Raw genomic sequence first — 14,564 nt, 5'->3', positions numbered from 1 at the left:
ACTGTCTTCTAGGCATGACCTACAGTTGATGGCTGCTGGGGAAAGGGCATCTTTGTCTTTAGTGGCCCTGGTGAGCTAGCCATGCTCCAGTGGAGGGCTCTATGCCAATGTCCATGTGGGCAGCTCTGACTAAACTCAGTGGGTCACAAATCAGGAAGCTGTAATCATGGGGAATGGGTTTATTACAAGGATGGGAGCTTGGTATGGGAGAGGGAGAAGAGAGATAGGGAGAGGATAGGGATGATACAGTTAGACTGTATTATATACACTCATGAAATTGTGAGAGAATGGATTCATTTTCAAAAATGGAAAATATATTAAACATAATATAATATATTGTAAAATTTAAGAGAGAAAAATATCCACTTAAGAATAGAAACCACCTGTGCTGAAGAGGTGGCTCAGAGATTAAGAGCACCAGCTGCTCTTCCAGAGGACCCAGGTTCGGTTCCCAGCACCCAAATGGCAGCTCACAACTGTCTATAGTTCCAGTTCCCATGAATCTGACACCCTCACACCAAGATACATGCAGGCAAAACACCAATGCACATGAAAATAAATAAAATATTTTAAAAATAGAAACTAACATACTATAAAGTGTTAGGGGAGAAAGACAAAAACAACGGAAATATAGCCAAATTATACATACAAGCAAATAAACAGACAAGCCCATGCTTCCACTCCCACCAACCCATCCACACATATACAATGTGGTAGCCCAGGGTAGCGATGTTGTTTTAAAGCTATTCTCTAAGTCTTTTTGCTTCTGCTCCTGGGGTGAGAGGTGAAGGCTGGTAGGCACAGTGGTTATGTCGAGTCAAGCCTGTATGTTCTTCATGTGCTGGCAGAACAATGTCTCCCATACCCTGTGAGCCCCTGCACCTTGACATTTCTCTGGTCTACATGCCACCACTCCAGGCCTAGGGCACTGCTGCTGGCTCACTCGTGGCAGATTCTGCCTCTGCCATCCATCCCATGGTAAGGCTTCTTGTGCTGCCATCCGTGTGCCTTATCCTGATTTACCAGCAGTTTACCTCCACCAACATGCAGTAAAGTGTTGTATCTCTGCTTACCTTGCCTCACAAGGGGCTTTTATGTTCAAAGCTGTCTTTGTTCATGGGTTTTGTAGACAAAACCAGCCTGCCTCTGCCTCCCAAGGGCTGAGATTAAAGATGTGTACCACCACCACCCAGCTTATTGGATACAAAATTAACACACATACAAAAAAAAAATCTAATATCATCGTAGCACTACAAAAAGAGTAGAAGGTATAAAAATTTAAGTTAAAAAAAATTTTTTAGACAGTCTCATTATGTAACCCTGACTAGCCTAGAACTCATAGAAATCTGCCTGTAACTGACTCCTAAGTGCTGGGATTAAAGGCATGTGCCACATTAATTGATCTATTTTATTATTTTTGATGAATGGTAATTATATGCATTTATGGAGTACTGTGTAATGATTCGATACATGAAAATATTATACAGTGATGAAATTGTGGTCATTACCAAATCACCACCATGCAGTCCTGCCACTTCTGATGGTGAAATCATCCTAACAGGTCTCATTCAGCTAGTTTGGAATACACAATGCAATACTGCTGCTCTGCTGCTGCTCTGCTGCTGCTCTGCTGCTGCTCTGCTGCTGCTGCTGCTGCTGCTGCTCTGCTGCTCTGCTGCTGCTCTGCTGCTGCTCTGCTGCTGCTCTGCTGCTGCTCTGCTCACCCTGCCTTGGACTGGGAGGCTACATTTATCTTTCCTAGCTATGTGTCTTTGAACTCATTGATCAGCCTCTCCCCATTGATCAACCTTCCCTTCCCCAGCTCTCCCACATTGATCAGTCTCTCCCCATTCCTCTCTCTCTCTCTCTCTCTCTCTCTCTCTCTCTCTCTCTCTCATCTCTGGTAGCCATTTTTCTTCTCTGGCTTTCCATCCACTCAGCTTTTGCTGGTTCTGAATATAAGAGAGAAATAATATTTCAAATTGTATGAAAAATATAAAGCACATTGAAATAATTTTAGGGTTTGTTTTTGTTTTTGTTTTTGTTTTTTTGTTTTTTCGAGACAGGGTTTCTCTGTATAGCCCTGGCTGTCCTGGAACTCACTCTGTAGACCAGGCTGGCCTCGAACTCAGAAATCTGCCTGTCTCTGCCTCCCAAGTGCTGGGATCAAAGGCGTGCGCCACCACCGCCCGGCGTATTGAAATAATTTTAATGAGAATGGAAACTTCATAGAAAAAACTGCATATGAAATTATAGAATGGCACTAAACCTTAATGAATGGAACTATGTAGAGACCTCAAATACATATGTATTCCCTCTGGACTCGAAGTTTCCAGAGTCAGACCACATTTTGGATAATTCTTGTTTTGGTATAACTACAATTTCATCCCAAAATGCACCAGATGGATCTGCCATGAGATGTGGTGCTTGGGAGCCAGGCTCAGCTTATACAGCGCCTGTCTGATATGTATAAGGCATGGATTCAATGCCAAGTGCAGCACAAACCTGGTGGTCCATGCCTAAAACCTCAGCACTTTGAAGTCTGACTTCAAGCTCATCCATCCTTGGTTATACAACCTGGCTGCGTGTGACCAGGCTGGCTACATGAAGTCCTGTCTCCAAAACCACATACATGCATTCATACATGCATACATACATGCATACATACATACATACATGACAGGCAGACAAACAGAGATAGATAGATAGATAGATAGATAGATAGATAGATAGATAGATAGATAGATAGATGAAGAAAGGAAGCCACATTTCAATACTGCAACGTTTAGACAAAACCACAACTTACTTGAGTCAATACTTCTTAGGAAAGAAATACCAGGGAGTGCAGTCGGAACCCTGCAGCATGTTTGGGTTGGGATCCTGTGAGTAAAATGTTACAGAAGTTATAGAAACATGAGCAAGGAGCTTCTTACTTCTTATATCCATGCGTCTTTCAGCCCAAGTTGTTCTCAAACATTTTAAAGAGCTTCGAGAGTTGGCTTCTGAGATTTTGAGTGCCTATATATGTTAGCTCGCTTTCTGTTGCTGTAACAAAATGTCATAGCCAAAAACAACCTGGGGAAGAACGGGTTTATAGATTACATTCCATCACCAGGGAAAGCCAGGGCAAGAGTCTGGAAGCAGGAACTAGAGCAAAGGCTGTGGAGAGGTGCTGCATACTGCCTGGCTCCCATGGCTGGTTCAGTCTGCTTTCTTATACACCCCAGGACCACCTTCCCAGGTGTGGCACTATCCACAGAGGGCTAGGCCCTCTCTTATCAATCACCAATCAAAAAAAAAAAAAAAAAAAAAAAAAAAAGTCCTACAGTCTCACCTTCAGGCAATCTGATGGAGGCATTTTTTCAACTGTGGTTCTTCTTCCCAAATAACCCTAAATTATTACATCAAGTTGATTACAAAAATCAAAACCCCAGCCAGGACACTATATGAAGAAGCATCAGACATCTTATACTGCAAATGTCTACTTCTTCATGTTTTGAGTTTGTACCCTATCATATACAAATTGAGATATATTGTCAAGATATCCCAAGTGTATTAGACCAAGTAAAAACCCAAACTGGGAGAGGATGGCAGAAGGCATGCTGGAGTTGAGAACCCTCCACGTTTAGAATGAGTTAGGATACAAGCAGCACAGATTTGCACTCTGTCTCAGTTACGGTTTTATTGCTGTGAACAGACATCATGATCGAGGCATCTCTTATAAAGGACAACATTTAATTGGGGCTGGCTTACAGGTTCAGAGGTTCAGTCCATTATCATCAGGGTGGGGAGCATGGCAGCATCCAGACAGGCAGAAGGAGTTGAGAGTTCTACATCTTCATCTAAAGGAAGCCAGGAGCAGACTATGTCCAAGCGAGAAGAAGCCTGACTCATCTGTACTGGGCACCACCAACAAGGCCACACCCACCAACAAGGCCACACCCACTCCAACAAGGCCACACCCACTCCAACAAGGCCAAACCCACTCCAACAAGGACACACCCACTCTAACAAGGACACACCCACTCTAACAAGGACACACCCACTCTAACAAGACCACACCCACTCTAACAAGACCACACCTACTCCAACAAAGCCACACCCACTCTAACAAGGCCAAACCTCCCAGGAGTGCCATTTCCTAGACTAAACATATTCAAACCACCATGCTCTATAGACCCAAGGTCTAGAAAAGAAGTGTGAGAGTAGAAGAATTGCTGGGAGTCTGTGGAATTGGTCTAGACCATGAAGAATTTAAAGGGCAGCTAAGTCAGTAGACATCAAGGTTAGGAAAGAGTGATGAGTAGACTGAACTGGAGAGTAAATCTGCCTTTTGAAGAAGAGAATTATGATAGTGGAGAAGGCAAGAGGATGAGGAATCTGAGAAAATCAACATAGAGGGACATGCTTGCTCCATCGGGAAGATCTTCTGTGGGTGCTTAGCCACCTTATTATAGTCCTGACACTGTATGGGTGCCAAGCTGCCTGGTAGGTGACACTGACAGCTGGATTGAACACTATGATGATGTGACAAAAATGATTGTTGACAACCTAAGAGATGGCCATTAAGCCAGCAGAAACCCTAACAAGAAAATCAATTCAAAGTTTAGCTGGGAACTAAGTAGACAAGAGTTAAGGATTTCCTGACCTGAAAGTACAACATCATATTTGCTAGGTCCTTTTCTATAGTAGAACACAACTTTCTCAAGAAAACCTGGGAGTGTGTTGGGCTGGCTCTCTAGGCCACTTGCCATGAGCATGTCCTCACAAGGGAGCCTTGAAATGGACCAAGTAAAACCATCCCCCAGGGACACACTTGGAATGGTCAGGCCTCAAGATCAAATACTTGGCCTTAGTACACTTGGCTGCCATAGTAACCAACTAGAAGGGAGAAGGGATCACGTGCTCAGACAAGCACTCCTGAGAGACAGGAAGGAGGGTTGGGAGGAGAGGAGCCCAAGTCCACAACCCTATAAATGCACAGCTAGTCTGCAGCAAACGCCCTGCACCGTCACTCTGAATCTCTTCTGCATCAAAGACCAGCACAATGTCCTCATCAGCGTGTCCCAAAGCCCACGGTCAAGGTCAGTGAATGAACTCTCTTCTGCTATGAAGCTGACCTTGTCTCTGACCTTGTCACCAGAGCCAAGCCTATTCTGGGTCTCTCAGAGACTACCTGCATTCACACCACACAGGGCTCTGTGCACGGTGGCCATTGAGAGAGGGGTCACAACTCTGACTCTGTTAATCTTCCCCTTGCTCACTTTCTCCCTCTCTAGAGTCTCCCAGAGTCTCCGCTGTCCTGGATCTTTAACAGGTCACTTCTTCCTCTGTGTCTTCTCTCCATAGTTCCCTCACAGTGTCAGTCCATTCACCTGCCCTCCTGGCTGGGGCAGAAGGCCAATAGTCTGGATGTGACTGACATATAGAGTCCAGTTTCCTAGAGCAGGCAAAAAGAGACAACTTGGCTTAGTCTTTTCTTCCTAGAGCCTGGGGCGGTACCCAGCTCCCCAGTACCCAGCTCCCCAGTACCCAGCTCCCCAGTACCCAGCTCCCCAGTACCCAGCTCCCCAGTTCTGCTTCTGCATCACTCGCCAAGCATGCCCAGTCTCCCTGGCTCCTTCCACCAGGGGTTTCTTACTCATTTCTTTGTCCCTGTCTGTAGGCGAAGTCTTCTGGTGTCTGGGTCTTCTGGTGTGCTTCTCTATATTAACCTTTTCTTTATCTTCCCTTCTTCGGCATTTGTTATTGTTAGTTCATTGGGAATTTTGCTATGCTTCGATTTCATTCTTCCCTCCCTTCCAGATCCTCTCAGATCCGCTTTTATCCAGCCAACTTTGTGCAATCTTTTTTTTTTTTTTATTAGCTTGTCAAATATACCATGTCCTGTCAACACTCTTGAGTGTATGGACCTTCTGTGAGAACACAGACAATATGCCAGGGACCACACCCTTAGAGAAAGCTGACTACCCCTCCTGAATCTATCACTTGCTCTCTCGGCTAGGAGTGGGACTTCATTCCCACCTCCCCTCTCTGCATGCTGAGGATTTGTCTGGCTTGAGCCTATGTCATCTTGTGCATGCTGTCACTTGCTGTGAGATCGTCTGTGGAGCTGCCCTAGCATGCTTGGAAAACAGTTTCCTTCCAGTCACTCACCACGGCTCTGGCTCTGAGACTCTTTCTGCCCTGTCCTGCACAATGAGCCCTGGATGCTGAAAGGAAGGGGTTTGATAAACAACAACAATGACGACGACAAGGACATTGATTTAGGGCTATGCACTCCTCAGTCTCTCATCTCTGCACCTTGACCAATTCTAAGTCTCTGTATGACTTGCCATTCATTTCCTGCAAAAAGAAACTTCTCTGGTGAGAGTTAAGAGTATACCCCTGTCTATGGGCATAACAATAAATCATTAGGAGTCTGCTTAATTTTATACCCATTTAGCAAGGTGGTATGGGGGTCGTGTCTGGGCTTTGTGACCTGGCTAGCCACAAGTGCTTGACCTCAGTAACAGTATCAAGTAGGGGTTCAACTTGGGAAGTAGGCCTTATCCAGGCAGAAAGTGGTTGGTTACTCTTATGAAATTAATGACAATATTCTACCTGTGGGCATGTCCTGTCAGGCCAGTTATTGTAACTCAGAGTTTAGAGCTGGATACAACTAACAATAACATTTGTACATGCATAGCACCTCTCAGCAGTATGAAAGCTAGCCAAATGGAATGAAGCATCCAGGTTCACTATATGCTTGACTCAGTTTCTCATTGTGTTTCAGTCCAACTTAATTCGATTTCCTTGTTCTTCTCCTCGTCTTTCTATATTCTCTAGTGCAGTGGTTCTCAACCTGTGGGTCGTGACCATGAGAAAACACACATTTCGGATGGTCTTAGGAACCGGCAGTCATAAGCTTGTTTCCGTTTCAATATGTGTTAATTTTGCTGTGGAGCAGTGTCTCAGTTCCTAGAACTACCAGAACTATGTGTTTTCCAGTGGTCACAGCCCACAGTCTTGATCTTCCTCCCTCCCTCTGGTTACTTTGTTTCATTTCTGTCTTTTCTCCTTGTTTGTGTTTGTGTCTGTTTTTCCACCTGGCATTTTCCTTTCCTTTCCCTTGGGACAAGAGGCTGAGAAGTGATGTGTGCACAGACCTCTCTTAAAGGTTGTGAAGAACAGGTGTCCCACACATTGTTGTTGTCCTTGTTGCTGTTGTTGTTATTGTTGTTGTGTGTCTCGGGGAAGTGGAGAGAGGTTGTTTCTAGGAGCCAAGAAAAAAGAAAGGATGCATAAGTGTATCTGTAAAGGGGCAAAGTTCAGTGTGCTGCATCTGGAATGGTGAGCCAAAGTGCATGGGTAAAACATTTATGAGACAAAAATCCATACAAACATTTTAATAAAGAATAGACAGTATAGACAGAAACAATGAAAAATTCCCAGAGAAGGAGGGAGAGGGGAGAGACTGGGAAGAGAGATAGAGGTGGGGATGAGAGAGAGTTGGGAGGAAATCAGCTGTCCTGAGGAGAAAGGAGATCCTTTTAGAGCACATAAGAGAAGTCACCTGGCGTTTTTATCTATTTCTGTCCAGTTCTAGTTGGACAGGTAAGAGATGGTTGTATTTATCTCTAGCTTGCTAGAAAGCACATTTTACAGCATCATTTGCCCTTCCTGAGACTCTCCTTTGGGGTGAGGTGCCATTGGTCACTGGGCTTTAATTATAGGGCATCCGTTCTCTGGATCACACTCCACGCTGCTAGGGATTGAGTGCTAGCGAGGAGGGATTGAGTTCTATGCTTTCAGTCCTCTACTCTCAACTTTCTTGTCCCTGCATTTATCCCCTGACAAACGTACAATATAGAGTCACTGACAAGGGGCACCTCTCTTGGCCTCTGGCTCTGCTTCAGAGATGAGAAGGGACCGTAGCATCGTTGTTGTGATATGGGGTGATATGACCATGCTTTGTAAAATACTTGAGCCACACTTGGAAGAGAAAAGGGACCTTCAGGAGGTTGAAGGCCAGACTGTGGCAAGGGGTAAGGTCAAGAGATCCTTGGTGATTGGAGACAGGTTTTGATGTAGGCAATAATGATTGATGGCCCTGAGACAATATCAGATGGAGCTTAATGGCTTGTAATGTGGATGAAACCAATCACACAGGAAGATTAAATAAGCAGGAGCCAAAGAAACAGAGCAGAATTCAAACAAAAACAAAGGGTCTTATGCTCAAGAATGCAGAGAAATATAACAAAAGTCATAATGGTTTAAAAGAGCACCATGGGAAGATTTGGAGGAGACAGGTAAACATGAGAACAGTGCTTGTGGGATGAGAAGCCCAGGGGTCAGCACAGGGCCCAGTGATCCTGGAGTTCATTCAACGGGACTTATCACTGGGATTTAAGGATGGATTTCACCTGAACCTCGTCAGAAAAAGGAGACAAAGATCTCCAAGAGGCTGACAAGAAGAAGCCATTTGAGCTTCTGGGAGTACAGCCACCTTGACTCTGAACAGATAAACTCACACCAGGACAGACTTTGTAACCTGACTGCAATTAGGGATACATCAAGACTTGACATGGCCTGGGAAACATTTTATCTTGTGGGAAGGTCTGAGGACAGACCCAGTCTCTGGATTGATGTAAAGAAATAATCCCACACACAACAAACTAAAGGAGGGGGCAGATCCTGGTTCGGGATATACTTAACCTGGTACCCAGGAACGGCCTTGCTCATCATCTGTCTGAAGGATGTAACACTGAAACAGATAATAGGTCTCTGGATCTAATAAGATGTGTGTCGGGAGGACATCTCTGCCATCAAGAACTTCAAAGGGATGCAGGTACTTGTGGACCTGGGAGTCAGGTAAGGCTGTAAAGACACAACCGAGAGGAGACGGGACTGTGGAGACTCAAGCGTGAGCAAAGTGAAAACAATTAAACTAGCCCTCCTCATCCTCCCAGAGGACCGCAGATGCCAAGCTATGTAGAGGTAACCATCTCAACAGCCTCTCTCACTTCCTGAGTAGTGTCAGAAATGAAAGCCAGGCTATTATCAAACTGAGGATGGGAGGTCTGTTTTAGGGGGGAATGCCTCTATCCATACAGTGAAGGTATGCATCTTCGTGCTTGCTAGGGGGCATGTGGGTAAAGCGTAGATGCCAATCTTATCCTGACACAGCTCCTCTTTGCCGAACAGTCTGCAAAGGGGTCTGAAAGCTCCTTCAGGATCAGCCCAACAGCTACAAGCTTCAGACATGAACTACAAGGTCTAAAGAAATCCCATGCAGTGGAGAGACTCAATCAGACTTTAAAAGGCTTTTCCCCCACCCCACCCGGATGTAGTGACAATTGCTAAGTGTCTCCTATTAGGAGGATCCAGGCAGCAGCACCTTGTTTTCTGAGCTCTATCTACAACAGTGCCCTCGAAGCGCTGGTTGAAAACCTGAATTTCCTGAGGGATCTACTGAGGACAAGGGTGGGCTTAGAAACCAAGGCATCCTGGAGTAGATGCCAAGCTGCCTGCTGATACCTTCGGTTGTCCGACAGAGCAGCCTCCTTGTAGGATTCACAATGAATAGTGGCCTCTGGTAGAGCCAAATCCTCAGGGGCATGTTTAATAGGGGGCCTCTAACTAGTGAGGAGATTTTTCTAGAAGGCTGCATGGGTGTGGGTCATACAGAAGACACAGGCCAAATCTGTGTAAGTGTCACCTCTAAGCCCCAGATGGAGAGCCCTAAGTGAGATTGTCTCATGTTTGGGGGCTGAAGTGGCCTGACTCAGAATGGGGCCCAAAACGTATGACTACTGCATAGCCAGAAGTCTATGTCTTGCCACCATAAAGCTACTTCTACCTGGGAGCCCTTTGGGGACATTGGGGTTTAAAATTTGTCCAAGTTTTACAGTAAGTTCTGGCACTTGTAAGAGAAACATTATCTGATGCCCAGTGGAAGACCTTTAAGTTGAGAGCTTTAAGGACCTGGTAAGGTTTTAAAATCTGATCAAGTTGGTCTTTTTAGAACCTGTGAATCATCAGGCCACCAGCTGGACTTCCCTGGGGGGAACTGTGGTCCATCCCATTATAGATGTTAAGAGAACGGGCCTGCCTTGCCTCCTGGGTTGTTTGCATGGAGTCAGAGTTGAGTAGAGAAGAGGTGGGTGGTCATTTCCTTGTTGATAGTAAGATTTTTTAGCACCATGTGTCTTTCCTAAGTCTGGCCATTTGGAGTGAGATGGCAGGAGTCACGAGCAATTAGGCTTTAACTGTGTGGATTTATAAGTCACTGGGCAGCAGCTGGGGACTAGTGGTTACAGAGCGGAGAACAGTCTTTCTGACAGTGAAATATTTGGGAGGATGGGAGAAGGGAGGCAACATCCTCCCCTCTCCACCACAGGAGCAGTTGGGTTAGGAGTGGGGCTAGCTAAGTCTTTGTAGCATTCCTTCCAAATGAAGAAAAACCACAGGGAGATGAGGGGAAACTCAATGGAAACTAATGTATACTGTCTAATCTGTGCCAGCCAGGAATTATATGAGTTCATCTTCATTTTGTAGGAGAAAAAAACTTGAGATTCAATGAGTAACATTTCTCTAGAATTGATTCAGGTGTGCCTAGCCCAACCCAAAGTCCCTCTGCCTATACAGACTGAATTCCAGTGTTTCCTGAGAGGGGTGTGGTTTGGGAGACGGGCAAGCATGAGCATTTACATGGGCAAGCATGAGCATTTACATAGTTTGTTACTAAATTAATGCATGCCCTTGAAGGTCATTTTTCAGTGATTATGTCTAAAGAAAATGGGTTCTGTGTTCAAGCCACCCAGCTAGGGATGACAGAAGCATTTTGTTATGAAATTTAAGTTCACAGTTTGTGCCTGGAGAAGTCAGGTTTGATACCCATTCTTGATAATCCAATTCAAACAGCCAGACTGGGGCTGGAAAGACACAGTAGTTAAGAGCACTTGCTGCTCTAGCAGAGGATCTGAGTTCGAGTCTCATCTCCCCTAGAAGACAGCTCACGACCACATATAACCCCAGCTACAGGGATCCAGCATTCTCTTCCTGTCTCTGTGGTCCCCCATACATAGGTGTCACACACACACGCACACACACACACACAAACACACATAAAATAACAATAATAAAAATCTTTTTAAAAAAGGAAAAACACCCAAATAAGTAAATAATAAAAAGCCGAGAAAGGAAACTTATCTGATGTGGCCACACTGGGCAGGGAACACGTAGGTCCAGGTATCCTCCAAGTTCCTCTTTGGAAGTGAGATTTGGTTTTAACAGACAGCCAGAGATGTGCACACTAGGTGGTCCTAGGTGAGAGTGTGGGCCCACTTGTAAAGTGACCTAACAATTATCTTTTCCTTCTGGCAGGCCCAGACTTCAGGCTTTTCAGGGGAATTCTAGTTTCTTGGGGTCAGTGTTGCAATGGTCTTATAGCCAAAATAAGGGACACAAGTGGCGCTTCAAAACAGTGTCATCCCTGCCGGCCAGTTAAAATTTCACTTTGTGTTCTGATTCTGATTCAAGTTCAAAGCAAGACTTGGGTTTTTTAATTATTAAATAAATAAATAGCATACATTTTTACTGTATAACATGCTATTTCATTGCTTGTTCGCTTTCAGACATTCTGGAGATTAAAACAGAACAACCACAGTGTCTTACACATACTAGACAAACACCCTTAACACCCCAGTCAGGCAGATGAGTTACCGGGCTAAGGACGATCACTTTCTTAGGAAAGTGAGACCACCCTTCAGCGATTTTGAGCCACCCACTCCCCCCAGGAAGCTGGATCCCCCTTAATCCAAGCTAAAGAGGTAAGAGGAGTAATTAGCCCTGTCTATGAGAGAAAAATAAAACCTCTCATCTTAAAGAGAATTAGAAATAATTTATTCTGGGGCCATTTTGAGTGACCATGACCTGGGTTACCCCAAATTCCATGTCCCAATGTGAGAGTAGTTTCTTGCAGTTTTACAGTTTACAGAACAAATAAGGTGCGCAGGCTGGTTTTACATCAACTTGACACAGGCTATAGTCATCAGAGAAAAGGGAGTCTTGATCCCACGGGGTGGATGTAAGACCACTGTCACAATGTCGGGGCCAATTTTGAAGCAAGTTTCATTTTATTCAGGTGCATCAGAGAGCTGGCCAACAAGTGCCTCCTAACTCGGGTTAGAGACAGCATGCTGCATCTGCTGAGTTGGCACCTCAGGCCCTTTTAAGGAATAAAGTCAGAGTGGTCGCAAAGCAGGTTTCTACAAGGGGGACAACGGAACAGTCAGGAAGTACAGAAATCTACACACACACACACACACACACACACACACACACACAGACACACACACACACACACACACAACATCGCCCTCACGTGGTCACTGATTACAGAGGGTTAGGATGCTCCTGCTCACTGCCCTCTTCCTGGTTTCCCCCTCCCACAATCCTCCTCCATCTCCCCCTCCCCTTCTCTTCCGGGAGAAGCCGTTCCCCCCTGGGTGTCCCCTCCAAAACTAGCACTTCAAGTCTCTGCAGAGCTATGTGCTTCCTCTCCCACCGAGGCCATTCAAGGCAGCCCAGCTAGGAAGTAGGACATATCCCACGTACAGGCTTTTGTGCCACAGCCTCGCCCCCCCCCCACCCTTTCCTCCCCACGGAAACTTGTTTTTAACAATACAACAAAATGAAGCTGGCCAGTGGTGGTGCACGCCTTCAATCCCAGCACTTGGGAGGCAGAGGCAGGCAGATTTCTGAGTTTGAGACCAGCCTGGTTCACAGAGTGAGTTCCAGGACAGCCAGGGCTACACAGAGAAACCCAGTCTCGGAAAGAAACAAAAACAAAACAAACAAACAAACAAAAACAATACAACAAAATGGCTCCTGCCTTCAAAATGGAGTCAGGCAGCTTCCTCAGGAGTCTCAGTTGAGGAAAAACCTTCATAAGATCTATAGGGCATTTTCTTAATTAGTGATTGATGGAAAAGGGTCCAGCCCATTGTGGGTGGAGTCCACCCCTGGGATGGAGGTCCTAGGATCTATGAGAAAGCAGGCTAAGCAACAAGTAAGCCAATAAGCAGCACCCCTCCACGGCCTCTGCATCAGCTCCTGCCAGGTTCCTGCTCTGTCTGAATCCCTGTCCTGACTTCCTTTGATTATGAAAAGTGATGTGGAAGCATAAGCCAAATTAACCCTTTCCTCTCCGAGTTGCTTGGTCATAGTGTTTCTTCACAGCAACAAGACCAGCTTACTGCGCACTGGTGGGAACAGCAGAGAGGTGGTTATAGCAAGATGGAGAAGCCTTCCCAGAGGCCCGAGATGCTATGGGCTTGGTGGAAAGCTAGTGGTTTGCTAAGTTAGCAGATCCCAAAGGTTTTTATCTATTCGTCACAGGATGTTGGTTCTGACAGCAGTGAGCAAGGAACAGTAAGTGGTTCCAGGGGCTAAAGCTAGACCACCATAAGTAAGGTTAAGTAGTTACAGGGGCTAAAGCGAGACCACCATAAGTAAGGTAAAGGTAATCAGCCTTCAGATGAGGAACATTCAGCTCTCCACAATACTGCAGCTCCGATCAGTTAACCAGCCTCTGCCCACAGCGTCTTTCCAGCTTGTATCCCCAGTCCTTTAATGAAATCATTTACATTTCTTTCACACTGCCTGGCACAGTCACCATGGAGCTAGCTACATGGAGGCTCTGTTAGGTCTGCCACCCTCCTGAGTCCTGACTTAGAAAAACAAAACCTTTTTGGTCACTTCGTATGTTTCCTCTGGTAGTTTGGGCTTTTTTCTCTCTCTGAAGCCCCCCTCCCCTCCCCACCGTGAGGCTGCTCGTCTGCCTGTCCACCATGCAGCTGCCCGGCTCTCTTGCCGCTGACTCCAAATGACACCATTTCCTCTTTTTCTCTTCATTTCCCTCCTCTGGGCAGCTGTCAAGATTTATATCTTGCCTGACTTGAGATTTTTGCTGTCAATGCCAATAAACGTGTCCTTGACCTTTCTTCAGGGTCAAATCTTAAGTTCTTTTTATTAACAAGACTAAAAAACCCAAGAGGGTCCCCTGATTTCCCTGGTAACATGTGACAACCATGGAAGGACTCCCCAGTAGTGACAAGATATTTGATTTCATGCCCTAGCTGTTGCAAACAGTACCGCAGTGAACGTGAAAGTAAAGATGCTCTTCAGCATGCTAATTATGCTCTTCCAAACTTGATACCTCTGCATCAGATGGTACACCTATTTCAAACTTGTTTGGGAAACGTTGTTTAATATAACAGCTGGACTCTATTCCTACCAACAGTGTGGAAGAATGACCCCATTTTCCACCTTCCTGACAACACTTTGCTTTCATCTTTTTTTTTTTAAGTTTTATTGCGTTATAATGAGAAAAGTTACATGATTTCAATTTATCTGAATTTGTTAACATTTAAAAACATATTTTAAGTAAATAGAATTAAATCACAATCTTGTTTTCCTTTTGTACCCTAATTCTTCCCAGAGACCCCCCTTCAATATCTTTTTGTCATATTCTTTAAAATTTATAAAATATTATAACAATAAAAATGAGTATTATAAAA

The 14,564-nt window shown here is 45.1% G+C and overlaps 1 protein-coding gene across 1 annotated transcript in view; it reads left to right on the top strand.

Annotated features, from left to right (window-relative positions):
* Window positions 1–4,895: 4,895 nt before the first annotated feature.
* The window catches only part of LOC116081969 (olfactory receptor 10AD1-like), a 28,083-nt gene continuing 18,414 nt past the window's right edge, over window positions 4,896–14,564 (top strand). Inside the window, exon 1 of the mRNA XM_031358760.1 lies at window positions 4,896–5,084. The gene's annotated coding sequence lies outside the window, so the exon portion shown is untranslated. The remainder of the gene's footprint in view (window positions 5,085–14,564) is intronic.

Source organism: Mastomys coucha, unplaced genomic scaffold (assembly GCF_008632895.1).
Source record: "Mastomys coucha isolate ucsf_1 unplaced genomic scaffold, UCSF_Mcou_1 pScaffold11, whole genome shotgun sequence".
Lineage (NCBI taxonomy): Eukaryota > Metazoa > Chordata > Mammalia > Rodentia > Muridae > Mastomys > Mastomys coucha.
This window is presented reverse-complemented; position numbering and strand designations above follow the sequence as displayed.